At 41.0% G+C, this 16,850-nt stretch overlaps 1 protein-coding gene across 1 annotated transcript in view; it reads right to left on the bottom strand.

Moving 5' to 3' along the window:
• LOC138964015 (transmembrane protein 43-like) overlaps positions 1-16,850 on the bottom strand; it is a 156,426-nt gene that overhangs the window by 43,639 nt on the left and 95,937 nt on the right. The window lies entirely within an intron of this gene.

Here is a 16,850-nt window from a genome sequence, read left to right as displayed (position 1 = left end):
TCTGCGATAGTGTCGCCCCTAATCTATATTGTGCATGCACTCTCCGGTGCAAGTGCTAACGTCAGCACTGATCTTGTCGATTGGAATGGGTTGGGACCGGGCTTGGGCTAACGTCAGCACTGATCTTGTCGTTGGGAATGGGTTGGGACCGGGCTTGGGCTAACGTCAGCACTGATCTTGTCGGTTGGAATGGGTTGGAACCGGGCTTGGGCTAACATCAGCACTGATCTTGTCGTTTGGAATGGGTTAGGACCGGGCTTGGGCTAACGTCAGCACTGATCTTGTCGTTTGGAATGGGTTGGGACCGGGCTTAGGCTAACGTCAGCACTGATCTTGTTGTTTGGAATGGGTTAGGACCGGGCTTGGGCTAACGTCAGCACTGATCTTGTCGTTTGGAATGGGTTGGGACCGGGCTTAGGCTAACGTCAGCACTGATCTTGTTGTTTGGAATGGGTTGGGACCGGGATTGGGAGAAGATGAGGTTGTGTGTGTGTGTGTGTGTGTGTGTGTGTGTGTGGGGGGGGGGGGGGTGCAGGAAGATGAGGTGAGAGAGAGAATTGAATTGAATTGAATTGAACTTTATTTAACAAGGATTAAGATTTAAGGCTACGCCTTTTCTTACAATCTGTCCTTGGGACGCATAGACACACAATTATATAATTAAAAAATTAAAAATTAAAAAGTTAACCAACAAAAGGAGGTCGGAAAACTTCAGCACGTGATAATAAAGATGACGATGATGATGATGATGACGATGATGATGATGATAATGATGATGATGAAGATGAGGCATGAAGAGCATACATATGTGGTTATTCATAAAATCAAATGCATACTATGCAGGTAATTATAAATACAAGCTGGTAGCAATCGAACATGTAGCAATAGTACAACAAAAATATGTTCAGAATATACAATGCACAGCATATCTTTGACGTAATATTAAGTGTGGTAAATCAAAAGGCGTTAAACTACTCAGACATTAAGTGGTTTTTAACACATTTTTTAAAACTTTTTAATGACTTTAAGTGCTTAAAGGATGATGGAAGTGAATTCCAAACTGAAGTACCCGAAAAAGCAAGACTGGTCTTATACAGGTCAATTCGTGGAATCGGTGGGATCAAGTTGACCGACCCATATCTGTGGGTAGCTTTATTAAATAATGATGTAATGTAAATCGGCACTTTCCCGTAATACAATTCATGCATGAAAATGGCTTTGTTTAACTTGAGATGCTTTTCCAGTGGAAGAAAGTTAAGCATTTTTAATTTCATATCTGTTGAGGGGCAAAATGGAGTGCTCGATTCCCTTTACGATGAGTTTGGCCGAGCGATGATAGAGAGAGTCTAACTTTTTCAAGTGAACATCACTGCTGGCATCCCAGAGCGTCGAAGCATAATTAATGTGAGGCATTACATGGGCATGGTGGAACATTTCCAGAGTCCTTTTGTCCGTAAATTGCTTTAAAGCCATATGTACTCGATGACTATACACGCTAATTGCTTTACCAACAGCTGGAGACATGCTAAATTAAGTTCCCTGCAAAATATTGTGGTCTAGGACCCCTTCAATGTTGAGATATGTTAATTTTCATTTTGATCTGGATCGTCCTATTTATAGATTTGCCAACAGAGGTAGCGTTGACGCAAGGGAAATAACTCCGCGTCTTTGTTTACATCCAAAGTTTTTGAGACTCTAAAACAAGCTGTAATGCATGTATATGGTCCGCGCATGGCGACATATCGTCATTACATGGTCTTATGGTGCGTTTGACATCGATTATGGGCAAACTACACTTTGTAAACACGGGAGCGCGTACATATGCCTTTAACTTGGATAGGAGGAAAACGTTCTTGGCTACTTTCTTGCAAATATGATGTAATTGTGCCTGCCACTTGAATTCACAATCAATAATTACCCCTAAAACGCGATGCTGTTTAAACTTGTTCAATTGATTGCGTACCAATAGTAAGATTTAGTTTGAGTGGAGAAATCTGGTGTTTTTGTCTGGTTGCAATTACCATACTTTTAGTTTTTATTGGATGGACAAGCATAGCATTAGCACTACACCAGTTATTTACATCGTTTAAAGCTGTTTGAAGGTAGGACTCTATTACTGGAACAGACTTTCCACTTGCATGAAGAGACGGATCGTCAGCAAAAAGAATCACTTCTTACATTACTATCAGAAATGTGCAGTGGCAGATCATTGATATACAGACAGAACAAGATCGGCCCAAGCACTGAACCTTGAGGCACCCCGCATTTCACAGTCTCCTCAGTAGATATTTTACAGTTTAGGGCAGTATATTGAGATATGTCATGTAAATAGAAAGCAAAGAAGTTACACACTGAACTGTTTCTGTAATTTCTTCAATAGAATTGAATGATCAAAGTCGAGAAACACAGCACCACTGATTTCAGATCGGTTTGTTGCAGACAACCAGGTGTCGCATAGCGTGGTAAGGGCGCTGTGACAAGAGTGATTTGTTCGAAAACCAGACTGAAATTGATGGACACGGTTTCTGCTTTCTATGTACGCGAGAGAGAGAGAGAGAGAGAGAGAGAGAGAGAGAGAGAGAGAGAGAGAGAGAGAGAGAGAGAGAGAGAGAGAGAGAGAGAAAGAGGGAGACACACACACACACACACACCCCCACACACACACACACACACACACACACACACACACACACACACACACACACACACACACAGAGGGAGAGAGACAGAGTCATTGCGCGCGCGCACGCGCGCGCGAGAGAGAGAGAGAGAGAGAGAGAGAGAGAGAGAGAGAGAGAGAGATCAAATCAAATTTGATGATGATGATGATGATGATGATGATGATGATGATGATGATGATGATGATGATGATGATGATGATGATGGATGATGCTGATGCTGATGCTGATGATGATGACGATGACGATGACGATGGTGAACGTTTGACCGCACTGTACTGCCTCTAAGCAACTCCTGTGATAATTTGCTGTACGTCGGGTCGTGAATGATTAGCCATTAATCAACAATACCCTGAAGAATACCCCGAAGGGAGAGACAGGGTCATAAATCTGTCCCTGTCCATAAGAAGTCACTGAACGCGTTTAGTAGCTCCCGAACTGTCCATCAGACACGGGAAATCGTGAATCAAACAGACAACGACATCCTAATTGGTGTAACTGTAATCAAAGGCCATTTTAATAAATTAAAAAATGAGAATTTAATGTTTGTCTAGAATAGCACGTGTCTTTTTGCCGAACAACATCATCTTTGTTTCTTAATGCTGTTAGTTTATAACTATACACTATGGATAAAGAAGGTCAAAATCTATGTACAGTCTACCTGTCTGCCTGCCTGACATCCCGCTTTTCTGTCTTGTCTGTCTGTCTGTCTGTCTGTCTGCCAAGTTTCCAGGGTCAGCGGACGTGATCTGGGAAGGCAAGTTTGCAAACGACTGCACACGGTATTATGTAAACAGGTATTAACTAAACGACACCGTACGAAAAACATTCATTCGCTTGCAGAAACTGGTCGAACTAAGTTTTGATAACAAACAGCAGTAACTGGTGGGGGTGGCGGTGGCGGTGGCGGTTGAATTAGCAATAATAGGAACTCATCAAACAAGCTCTTTTGGCTTTTTATGAATCATAATCACAGGACTCACCCGCACTCCTTGTTTTCAACATAGAGAATACTACATGGCTTGCTGTGTCGTAGCCTACCAGATTTACACGAGTTGGTTTTTTTAAATATTGAACTGCGAGCGAAAGCGAGCTTTTAAATATTTGAAAAAGCAACGAGTGTAAATCTGGTACGACACAGCAAGCCATGCAGTAGTCCTATTCTGTTTATCCTACATACTACGTACTTACGTGTTTTAAAAAACCCAACTCTAAACGTCTTGCAGTCGAGGCGTACAAATTGAAGGCGCACAATATTACGTGTTTTAAAAAACCCAACTCTAAACGTCTTGCAGTCGAGGCGTACAAACTCGATCTCTTCGAAAGCCTCGTGCAATCTTTGACGTTAAAGCAAAGAAACGTCAAAGTTAGAAAGTTTAGCGTGACGTGTTAACGTTAGTTCTGAAAAAAAACCTCTTCCATGGGGAAACCGCAGGAGCAAAAGTGTTTCCAGAATGACGTTTGTCTCGGTGACTTTGGCATCTTTTTTTCTTTCTTTCTTTCTTTATTTGGTGTTTAACGTCGTTTTCAACCGTTCAAGGCTATATCGCGACGGGACTTTGGCATCATAAGCAGTGAAAAGTTTATATTGATCACATAAACTTATTATCATACAGGGAATTCATTAATTTGCACCCTTACACGTTTTGCGTTAAGGCCAACAACAAAAAGTCTGTTTACGGTAACATAGGCAAAAATAATAGGGTCGATAGGTCGGGATTTTTATTTATTTATTTTCATTTTTTTCTCCAAAAAAACATATTTTTAAGTTATGTTGCCAAAAAACAAAGACTTTTTTTTTCTTCCCCCAAATGCCAAAAGAAAGTTTAGGGTCGCGCGAAAAAATAGGGTCGGTCGGGATACCGTAAACAGACTTGTTTTTGTTTTGTTGGGCCTAACCGAAGATTTCCCTTATTATGACCCTACGTACTCGACTGCTTTGTATTTTCACTTCAAAATGAATTATCACTACGTTGCTGCGTACGCTTTATTTTGAGGCTCGTTGTTGTTTTCACTTTATGACAATGTAAATTTCATGAACATGTAAAACATGAATACTTTTTTTTATAAACCAGTTGGAACAAAAAGGGAGGTTAAACTAAGATTCACGCCTTGATTTGAAACTCTTGTATTCAACTGTGTACATGTGTAATTCAGAAATATAAAACCAAAAACAAAGTACATATGGTAGGTAGAACAAATTGCTCGCCGGTCTGCGTCACAAAAATAGAGGCTCAGAGACACATCTTGATATGGAACTCTCGACTTCACAAAGCCGGGTAGGTCACAGTCTATTGGAGATTCCAAGAGTGACCCCACTAAAATCTTTGGCCAATGAATAATTTAATGTGCCCAGAAAAGGGCAGTGTTGGGCGAACGTCACGAATACTAAGGCTCATGAGCTTTTGCTGGTATGCAGTTCTCTGCTTTTCAAGCCGGGAAGCTACTAGCTCACAGGCTCGTGTAAAGTCCCAAAGTGACCCCACTAATAACATTTGTCCAACCAATGGGTCCGTAATGAGGCAGTGATAAGCGGACTGGCGAAATCTGAAACCACCGCGAGGAAAAAGCCTGGGAGGGGAGAGGGGGGGGGGGGGAGGGGGGGGGATAATACAAAACCGAAACATCAGCGTCATACATGGTTTGCGGCCACTGGCCTGTGACGTTTTCAATACCCACAAATCAAACTACATCCCCTATACAAATGGCTGTATAATTGCGCGATATTGTCCACCCATTTGTACAATTTTAATGAAACGTGTTGTCAGAAACTCGTCACCAAATAGATCCGAGGTGCTGTACTAATACTACCAGATCACTGCATACAGACGAAGGAATGCATCTTTGAATCACAATTGTATTCTCATTAATACAGCCGGGCACGATGCATGCAGTATGCATGTAGGAGGATAGCTATTTGGATCGTATAAGGGCAATACCCGGCTAAAGATTTCAGTTAAAATGGCCCATGAGTAATACTAATATAGTCGATTACCGTACATAAACGTTGTCCATTATACATCAACGTCTTCTTCTTCTTTCTGTACGTTCCTGGGCTAAAACTCCCACGTACACTCGTCATCACACTCGTACGTTTACCATATTATTGAGAAACAGAAGGCCAAAGATGCAATCAGATATTCACAGCGCATCGATAATGGCGCTTCTATAACGACTGACGTCTTTCAAATTATTTATAGCGGGTAAGTAATCACGATTCCTTTTGTCAGAGTGCAGATACACTGAAATAGTTAAACAAACGCAGATTTGTTTGTCTCGTTTTAATGCCACGATTTCCCAACGTCCCAAATGAAAACACATCATGCAATATCACATATAATTTTCTAATTGTGGCGAAAAACAAGACTGTTTGTCTATGCAATAAAAATAAATGTTTTTTCCCGGGGAAACTCGACACAGCCATATTTCACCACTGCAGGCCTCGGCCTCTGCATATTGATGGTGTTTGCTTTCCGGTCCTGGTTATTGCACGTGGCACATGAGATGTCCAACCACAGAGCCGGTTTTGTGTAACTATTTGCATGCTCCAGTGTTAATATTTCGAATATCACTCAGAATCATGACCCGGATAATGACGGTGGGGACTATTGCTCTGGATTGATTTCATGTTCTGGCACTTTCTGTCTGTCAGTCTCAATCTCACTCTCACTCTCTCTCTCTCTCTCTCTCTCTCTCTCTCTCTCTCTCTCTCTCTCTCTCTCTCTCTAATAAAACATTTCTTGAATTTCCACTTGCGTAAGATTTTTTTTTACAATCACATCTTGTCAAATATTGATTATGCATCCACTCTATGGGATTGTGCAAGTGCTAATGTTTTGAAACCTTTAGCCAGTCTTCACAAAAGAGCAGTTAAGCTTATAATGCTAAAAAATCACACTCCGTCAGAATCTGATTATAAAAATTTGCAAGTATTACCATTTCAAAAAAGATTAATGTACGTATAATAAAGGTGTTGTGATGCATAAAGTGATGTCAGGATATGCACCGGAGACATTACGTGATAATTTTATTTTGAACTATAACAGACTAAAAATCATAACACCGACTCCACGTATTGACCTTTTCAAATCAAGCCTTCTTTATTCAGGTGCGGTCCTATGGAACTCACTGCCTATTTTTCTTAAGCATAAAACAAACACAGACAGCTTCAAAAAAAATTATATGTCGCACATAATGCAACTAAACATGTACTGAATGGTTCATCAATTCATTTAAAATGTATGTGCATGTTAAACAAAATTATAATAATATGCAGATCTAAATTAAGTTATGTTAAAAATTGACACTTGGAAATTGTACTTAAAATGCAGCATGACAATTTATTTTTTAAATTTGTATCTGTATATACAGTTATAATGTATTAAGTTTGATGTGATAGTTCTTTGATTATATTGTTTTCTGTTCTTGTTGACCCTATATTAGGGCGAGGGCTGGATGTAAAAAAGCAATATTCTTGCTTATCTATTACCCTCGATAATAAAGATTTTGTCTTGTCTTGTCTTGTCTCTCTCTCTCTCTCTCTCTCTCTCTCTCTCTCTCTCTCTCTCTCTCTCTCTCTCTCTCTCTCTCTCTCTCTCTCTCTCTCTCTCTCTCTCTCAGTCTCTGCGTGCGTGCGTGTACGTGAACATGTCAGGGTTGCGAACTCACTTCATTACTTTCCTTTTTGCCACAATTATTATTAGATTGTTAACTTGCTTTTCCACCGGGAACCTAAATTGAATGGCTTTAATAACTGAAACAAAGAGGCTGAGCATGAGTTGTATTGCAAAAATCTTTCATCACAAACATCCTTGCCTAAAGGAATGTTCCTCATACGTTCTTTCTAAATTTCGTAAGATTCCCGATCTTATTCCAACAGCCCTCCCCCCCCCCCCCCCCCGAGCTTTCCCCCCCCTCCCCCCACCCCCACATCATTACGTTCTCCCTCCCCACGACTTACCGCTTTCTCCGATCACACACAACACTCCCAGAAACGTGACGCTCTTTCATGATAACCGAACATTTGGTTGCTGTAATTATTGTAAAGAGTCGCTATCGGATTTAATTCCCAGAGAAAAATGTGTGCAGACTTTTCTCGATGTCCGAACACCCCCCATGTGCACGCGTGCGCACAATAAAGAACCCAGTTAGTTGACAGCGAAAGTCTCAGGGCTTGTAAACATGAATAACTCGCATGTAGGAAAAAGAAGAAAAAATGGGTAGCGCCGGATGTATATTATGAACCTCAAAACTACAAGAAAAAATACAGCACAAAACTTACGACAACACAACATAACTTATGTTGTGGTACCAGTGAAATAGCATCCCATATCGAGACCTCTCAGTGAAGCTTGTCTCTTCCAAGTTCCGATTTTACACTTTGATTATATACATCCATTCTCCATTTGAATTTGTTTGTGTGGGATGTATACAGTATAGTAATCCAATCATTCCAAACTCTCTCTCTCTCTCTCTCTCTCTCTCTCTCTCTCTCTCTCTCTCTCTCTCTCTCTCTCTCTCTCTCTCTCTCAAGATTAGGCCGCTTTGCCCTAAAACCTTTACCCTATTGTAATAAAGTTAAGTTTCAGTTCCAGTTTCTCTCTCTTTTTGTTTCTGTCTGTCTCTGTCTCTGTCTGTCTGTCTGTCTGTCTCTCTCTCTCTCTCTCTCTCTCTCTCTCCCCCGCCTCTCTCTCGCTCTTTCTTTAAGGACTTACTATAAGTGTATTTAAGTCCAAGGTCAGATCCATTTCAAATGATGCGCATAGGTTCCTTCAAGCAATAAGTAGACACCACTGGTAAGAAATGCGGAAGTTACCTCATTAACTTAAAAAAAAAATTCTTAGAGTGGTTGCAAACGATGTTCTCAAAAACACTATGGTTTTGAATGTTGATCATCATTGACATTTTTGGCCTTGTGTATGATAAATTATACATTTTCTCGTGTAGACAAATGTAGGTAAAAGCGTTATAACACATGTACAATATTTAGACTCGAACAAGAATAATGCGACTTGTCTTCGACTCGTTGGCATTATACTTGTCTTGTCTAAATATCGGACCCTATTGCTACGCTGAAAACACGTACACAATAGCTAATAACCCCGGGTCAAATCATTACCAAATTTGAACTTGACAGAGGTACGTTCATTATAGGCCCTACACACTATCAAAACCACAAACGAAAATAGGGTGTTACCATACTGATAGCTCAAAATGTGTCCACGTCCCAACCCAACCCCTATGTTCTGACTGACAGATAATCATAAATTGATGGCCGATACTAATAGAGGATATCTGCGCGTGAAATCGAGCTTCCTATTAATCGGATTTCTTAGGTATTTTCCTGATCTGACGAAGTCATTAAACTTTCTATTGGTCTTCAACACGAATCGTGATCAACTGACGCCCACACGCTCACATGACACGTGTTATTGTATCATTACCACATTTGAACACAGGTACGTTCATTATACATACTATCAAAACCCCAAAACAAAATAGTTATACTGATAGACAAATGAATGATACAATCATTCATTCGCTCGGCTTCCTGGCGAGTGGGCGAAAACTGATTCTACCAAGATAAGTTTTGTGTGAATTTTTGTTTGTCTGTTCACTTAAAAGACCGTTGAGTCGAAATATCTGTGAATGTATTGTTTTGTCAATAACAAACGTTCCAACAACCTACCTTTCTTGTTTTTTGGTTCATCACGTGTGTTTAGATGATGCTCGGTCAGCTACCCCGAGAAAACGCAAAACGGATACCGCAGAGAGGTTTCTGATACACGAGTGACGGCTAACGATATCGGGAAAAATTGGGGGAAAACTGGGAACATTTAAAGCCACGCACACACACACACACACACACACATTTATGTACAGCAAGGAATATACGCCGGGCTGCGATGGTGTTGTTTTTGTTTTGTTTTTCGCATCGTGCACTCTGTCTAGCTTTTTTTGTGTCAGTCACTTTTTGCCTCTCTCCAGCATTATATCTTTCTCCGCCACCCAACACCCCTTTCACAGTCTCCCCCCCCCTCTCTCTCTCTCTCTCTCTCTCTCTCTCTGGATCGTGTGTACGCATTTGTTCTGTATCTTCCAAGCTAGTAAGGATAACGTGCAGTGAAGTGCATTCATCTAAATGTAAATCGAACCATGCCCGTACATTACAATGTGACTGCACTGTTATTGTCTTTAGAAGGGCTCCCTCTTCCCCCCCCCCCCTCTCCCTGTGTGTGTGTGTGTGTGTGTGTGTGTGTGTGTGTGTGTGTGTGTGTGTGTGTGTGTGTGTGTTTGTGTGTGTGCTCTCTCTCTCTCAGTCTCTCTCTCTCTCAGTCTCTCTCTCTCTCTCTCTCTCTCAGTCTCTCTCTGTTTCTCTCTATCTCTGTTTCTCTCTCTCTCTCTGTTTCTCTCTCTCTCTCTCTCTCTCTCTGTTTTTCTGTTTCTCTCTCTCTCTCTCTCTCTCTGTTTCTCTCTCTCTCTCTCTCTCTCTCTCTCTCTCTCTCTCTTCTCTGCCTCTATCAATCTCTCTGTCTTTCTCCCCTTATCTCCTCTCTCTGTCTCCCTCTCTCTCTTTTTCACTCTAAAAATCGAACGCCAACATCACGATGATGTTTGCGGCACACAAGAAAAGGTTAAAAACCTGATACTATGGCTGACTTCGAAAACAACAGCCACAAAAAGCAATGCCAACAAACTGCAGGAATAAAATGCAGACTTCTCTCCAGACTTCTCTGAGACTGAACACAACAAGAAGATCAATCAAGAAATCAGCGTAGCAGGTAGAGGGAACTTCCGGCCAGGAACACTGGGTGTAGAACAGAGTCGGTGAATTCTTGGGCAAGAATTGCATTTGTCTTATCGTTCTCTCACTGCCACACTGACAGATGGTTACAACGACGGCTATCGAGTGCAGTGTCAACAAGTCGCTGGCAGCCCGATTGCAACGAATTGCAGTAACCGGACACACAACCTCGAGCTCCCCTCTCTCCCACCTCGAGCTCCCCGCCCCCCCCCCCCCTTCTTCTTCTCCCCCAGATACCCTCGTACGTTTTGCAAGCTGTTCTGGTGACTCGAATTGAGTGTCAGTTAACACATCGATAAAAAAAAGTCGGTCTAGAAATCTTAGAAACCTCATTATTAAAGATGCCTTCTTTCCCATCATGTAAACCCCCATGATGTGCCCAGGCGTTTACACGGGATGAAACCATTCTCTCATCTACATCCTTTCTCCCGCAAGACGTTCTGGGGAATTGAAGCGAGCGTCGATCAATCAATGTATGAAAATATGTGAGTAATCTCATTATCAAAGATATCTTCCTCATATAAACCAACATGCTCTATCCAGGCGTTTACACGAAGAAAAAAACCAATCTCCCAGGTAGATATTTTGGAAAACATGAAGTTCAAATGGCGGCCATAATTATTATTTTGCTGATATCGTCTTCTTCTAGCAGATAATTAAAACCAAATATACGTACACGGGTACAAAAGGACGTATGCCAACTGTTGCGGTGATACCCTCCTTACTGCCAGGCTCCTATTTGTCACAGTACGTACCTTAATCGGGGGAAAAAAGAATCACTTAATTCATTAGCGACCATCACGTGTTTGATCCTGTTGCACACTGTGGACCTTTTATATCAAAGAAAAGTGCAGAGTCTTAAGAAAACAACAGTACCAAAATCAATAGTCCTGGTCAAAAAACAAAGACACACGCAGCAACTAGAAACTGTGACTTCCGTGCGTAACACTTTAGTTTACCTTAATTTAATACATCGATAACAAGAATTTGTCTAGAAATCTTAGAAACCTCATTATTAAAGATATGCCCTCCTTACCATCATGTAAACCCTCATGATGTGTCAACAAATTAGATGATGTGTTACATGGGATGACACCATTCTTCCACCTCCACCCCTTTCTTTCGCAAGATTTTCTGTCGAAATGACTGTAAGTTCATACTTTTTTGAAAAGATTGGGTCTCGAAATGTGAGTTACCTCTTTATTAGTGACATCTCCCTTCCCCCCATGTCAACTACCACACTTTATCAGTCCAGACGTTTGCTGGAATGAGCGCATTCGTCTTACTTGAACACATGCACAACATCAACAGGATGGCTGTTTTCTAAGCAGAGTAGTAGTTTTGGTTTGTTTGTTTGCCTGAATTATTGTGCAGATTGACATGAGGGTCAGTTACAAAATGAATTAGGAAAAAAACACGTCTCTACTCTGCACAAAACGCAGTCAGACCCTACATGTAAGGTATGTGTCCAAGCGAAACCTAATGTTCTTATCCAAGGCTATAAGGCTGAGAGGGTCTACAGTTGTGAATCATGATGGTTGTCTACACGACTGACTGACTGACTGACTTTGGGGTTTTACGTCCTCTCAGGTAGCTAGGACCTATTTGGGACATGATATGGTTATACGCTGTTACTTGTCTACACGATAAATGTAGGTCTCTTTAAAATTCACGAGCAAGCCAATCACAGCTGTCACATTCATCTTCAAGTTGGCCAATCACTCGAGATCTGTGTGTCTCAAGCCGTTCTTGCCAAACGACTGTTGCTTAAGTACTGATTCGATAAATCCGGCCAATCGCATCGCAGTCCACACAGTAACTATTTCGGATCATATAATTCAAACAAATGTCGGTTATGGTGCGGAAATGTTTTCCGATCCGAACCTTTTCTATAATGATCAGCCCATTGGATTTTGTCAGGTTGTGTTAGTGCATTTTATAGTTGTTGGGAGTTGACTGTATAATTATATAATTACCGAAACTTGTTACCGATAACCACTGATGCCTCCTTAGCCGAAAACGATGAAGGCTGTAAATGGCTTACTTACTTACGCACATGAACAATTGAATGTTATTTCGAAACCAATAAGTTTTTCCTGAACAGCTTGCGATGCCTCTCCGTCCAGGTTTCCACCCTACCATGCCCTGTGTCGCTGCAAGATGAACTCTGGCATTAGTTTGGTTTAAGCGTGTTTTTATTAATTTCTTGTATACACGTTATAAACAGTAACAACATTAAGAACGTTAACAAGCAGACTGCTTATGGACACGTTCTAAAACTGATAATCAATACACATTCTAATAACAAGACATGGCGAACAAGTGATAACTTCAACCCTTTTCTTTCAAAATATTTCATAATATTTTATACAAATAAAAAGAAAGAGAGAGAGAGAGAGAGAGAGAGAGAGAGAGAGAGAGAGAGAGAGAGAGAGAGAGAGAGAGAGAGAGAGAGAGAGAGAGAGAACGAACGAACGAACTTTATTACTCAAGGATGGAGATTTTAGGCTGACGCCTAGTCTTACAATCTGTCCCTGCTAAAACTAAACATGTATTAAGATGGATACAATGACAATCGTAAACCGACACGAAAAAAAAGCGAATAAAAGGTTATACATGTAGAGATTAATCATGCATTATCGCAACTACTACATGATCTTTACGAATATCAAATGAATAAAAACACATTTAAGCTGACATATCAAAATAATGCAAAGGGATACAAACAAACAAAATTAATCTGCACCACTCACTCATACATTTACACCACGTCAAGAATACCTGTGTACACATGCACACACACACGCACATACACACACACCCGCACACAATCCAACTCACTCACGCACACACACACACGCCCACACAATCCATAACACGCAGACTCATCCTTCTCATCCGCATCCTCCTCATCATCATCATCGTCATTTGGCAAAAACAGAATATACATGGGTTAGGATAGGGATGCATTTTACTTCGGGCGATCATACAAAGTAGCAGCAACTTTAGAATGTACCTGAGCGTGACAACAAATATTTGCGAAGCTGCGAGAGAGAGAGAGAGAGAGAGAGAGAGAGAGAGAGAGAGAGAGAGAGAGAGAGAGAGAAAGAGAGAGAGAGAGAGAGAAAGAGAGAGAGAGAGAGAGAGAGAGAGAGAGAGAGAGAGAGAGAGAGAGAGAGAGAGAGAGAGAGAGAGAGAGAGAGAGAGAGAGAGAGAGAGAGAGAGAGAGTCAGAGTCAGAATCAAAATGTTTTATTCACGAAAACACATGTTTATAGTGAAAGGGTGTTGGGGGGGTTGGGATGTCGAAGTACAAAGCTTTCTATATTCCGAAGCATGCACGATCGCGCAAAGTTCTCGCTACTGGAAGTCCGATAGAGAGTCCACTGCCTTTGTCGGAGTCAGGGATACCTTGACTCACACTGCACACCAATACCATGCATCATAACATCATGATTTGATCAGTCCTTCAGTCTGTTGTTTTCTTCCGTGTGGTGACAGATATTGTAAGTCAATAAAACGTGCGTGACGGCCCTTTTCAGCATTAGACAGTCCAAGAATGAAAAAAAACAAAAAACACAGTGTTTGAAACTGTTCAAACTGACTTTGGACGCACGCAGAGACTGAGAGAGAGAGAGAGAGAGAGAGAGAGAGAGAGAGAGAGAGAGAGAGAGAGAGAGAGAGAGAGAGAGAGAGAGAGAGAGAGAGAGAGAGAATGCTTTGCTACATCTATTGCTGTCACTGTTAATATAATAAAAGCCGAAGCGATCAGTTGACATAACGTAATCTTATACAACAGAACATATTTTCGTGTTCAAAGATATAGTTAAATCAGTATTTCCAAACAAAAGTGTTTTGCAATCCAGAGCGTGCTTTGGCAGACTATTGAATAAAATGGTTCTATGTTCTTTAAATTTTGGACAATGTAACAAAAAGTGTTCAGCATCTTCCGGGCGTACTCCACACGTGCATTCTAAATTATCAGAGAGGTGTCGGTTAACAAGGTCTTGTTGCAAATCGCTCATATTTAATCTCAACCTGCTGTGAAATACCTGTGCCTTACGGTTGCCTAAATAATAATACTGTAGAACAACAACATCTCCATTGGTCATGATCAAAAATCTTTTAACTTATCACCAACTGACTGCGTTTGTCGTATATTTTCTGGAAGATTATTCCACAAAGCTGTCGTTGAAGGAAAAAATGAAGATTTACATAACTCACTTCTGCATAATGGAACCTTACGTTCAAGAGGGCGTCGTCTGTGGTAAGGATTTACATCGGAAACCAAGACCGGCAGTTTGGAATATAAATATGCTGGGGTTAAAAACGATTTACAATTTTATAGTACAACAAGAGTTTATGACGACGTCGCCTTTCTTTCAGGGGCACAAAACCCGATTCATTATACAATTTTTGGTGGCTTGTACCACGAACTGCGCCTACAATAATTCGGATTGCATAGAGATGCAAGGTCTCCAACTCGTCTGCTAAACACTTCGTACAGTTATCCCAAATAACGTCCGGGTAATCAAACAATGGTAATATAAAGGATTTGTATATAACTTCAAGCGATTTCCTATTTAAACGATGCTTGAATAAACCAAAACACGCAATTGACTTTCTACATTTAGCAATGAGACTTTTTATGTGGGAATCCCATTTACAATTACCTTGTAGGATGACGCCAAGGTGCTTGTGATTTTCAACATCAATCAAAAGTGCATCTTCAAAATACAATGGTGGAAGTAACACATTTTTTTGCCTACAAATGTCCAACAATTCTGTCTTTTGACAATTAAAAGTGACTTTCCATTTTAAAGCCCATGCGCAAATTTTATCCAAATCAGAATTCAAAATCTCAGCTCGTATAGCATCGTTATCTAAACATAAATACATGCTCGTATCGTCTGCAAAGAGTTTCAACACTGATTCAAGACCAGTACCAATATCGTTATAATATAGATGAGAAATAATAGAGGTCCTAAAACAGAACTCTGAGGGACACCAGCAGAGGGGGTGACATTTCAGTACTACTGCTTGTCTGCGATCCGCGATCACTCAAGTAATGTTCGAACCAAACAAGCAAGGGACCCCTTATACCTATCGCCTCAAGCTTGTGTAGCAGACCACGATGCCAAACTTTATCGAAAGCTTTAGATACATCAAAAAATATTGCCTGTGACATAATGTTTTTATCAAGTGCAACACAAAAATCGTCATATATACTCAGTAATTGGTAAACAGTCGAATCACCAGCAATAAAACCAGATTGACAGTGTGTAATCAGATTATAATTTTGCAAATAACTAAACACACGGATTTGTACACATGTTTCGAGCACCTTCCCAATACAACTCAAGTTGGCATTAGTTTAAATTCTATTCTTGCAGAGAATTTCCTGCACCGGTTCCGGTCACCCGACCCTAATACGCCGAGGCCCCGTGATCTCCCCCCCCCCCCCCAGATCATTGAACAAAACACGTTGTTGACAGGAAACATCGTACTACAAAAAGTTCTCACAAGTCTCACATTCGACATGCAGCCCCCCCCCCCCACACACACACACACACACACACAAAGTGTCCGCTCCGTCCTCCCTTTCTACTCCGTCCTCCCCCACAGCGTCCTCCTTCCCTCCCCCACAGCGTCCTCCTTCCCTCCCCCATAATTTCATTCATATGTTTATTAAAAAAAACTTTTATCAATATCATTTTAGCACTTCGATGCAATGTTATATACGAGTATTACAGCGAATTCTCAACACCAGGAAATTAAAAAAAATCCCTGAAAATGTCAGTAAATTTGTAAATCAAGTTCCTGTTTCACTCGGGGATTTTGTAAATTTTCTACAAAATCTAGGAAATTATGCCAGTTAGATTCCCTTCCAGTCGCGGGGAAACCAACACAGATCTGTCCAGAGTTTTACTTGGAATGTTAGGAGAATCCTTCCAATTCGACACATACCAACAATAAACAGCCTGGCCGCGGTTTCTGACAAAAGCGGCAGAATTGATTTCGCATGTTGAAATACTGATTATCAGTGTCTGTTACAAATTGACTCGCTCAAGTTGAAGAAAAAAACCACCACAATTATCTCAGTGCGGAAAATTCCCAGCTTGCTGATGTTTGGACTGTGTCGTCCATGTCAGGGGAAGGAACCTCTTAGTAGCGTATGTAAATGACCAGACGGATCTAGTCTTTCGGATGAGACGAAAAACCGAGGTCCCTTCGTGTACACTACATTGGGGTGTGCACGTTAAAGATCCCACGATTGACAAAAGGGTCACGGTCTTTCCTGGCAAAATTGTATAGGCATAGATAAAAATGTCCACCAAATACCCGTTTGACTTGGAATAATAGGCCGTG

This window comes from Littorina saxatilis, linkage group LG4, assembly GCF_037325665.1.
Source record: "Littorina saxatilis isolate snail1 linkage group LG4, US_GU_Lsax_2.0, whole genome shotgun sequence".
Lineage (NCBI taxonomy): Eukaryota > Metazoa > Mollusca > Gastropoda > Littorinimorpha > Littorinidae > Littorina > Littorina saxatilis.
The sequence above is the reverse complement of the archived record's forward strand: the minus strand, read 5'-3'. Positions and strand labels throughout refer to the sequence as shown.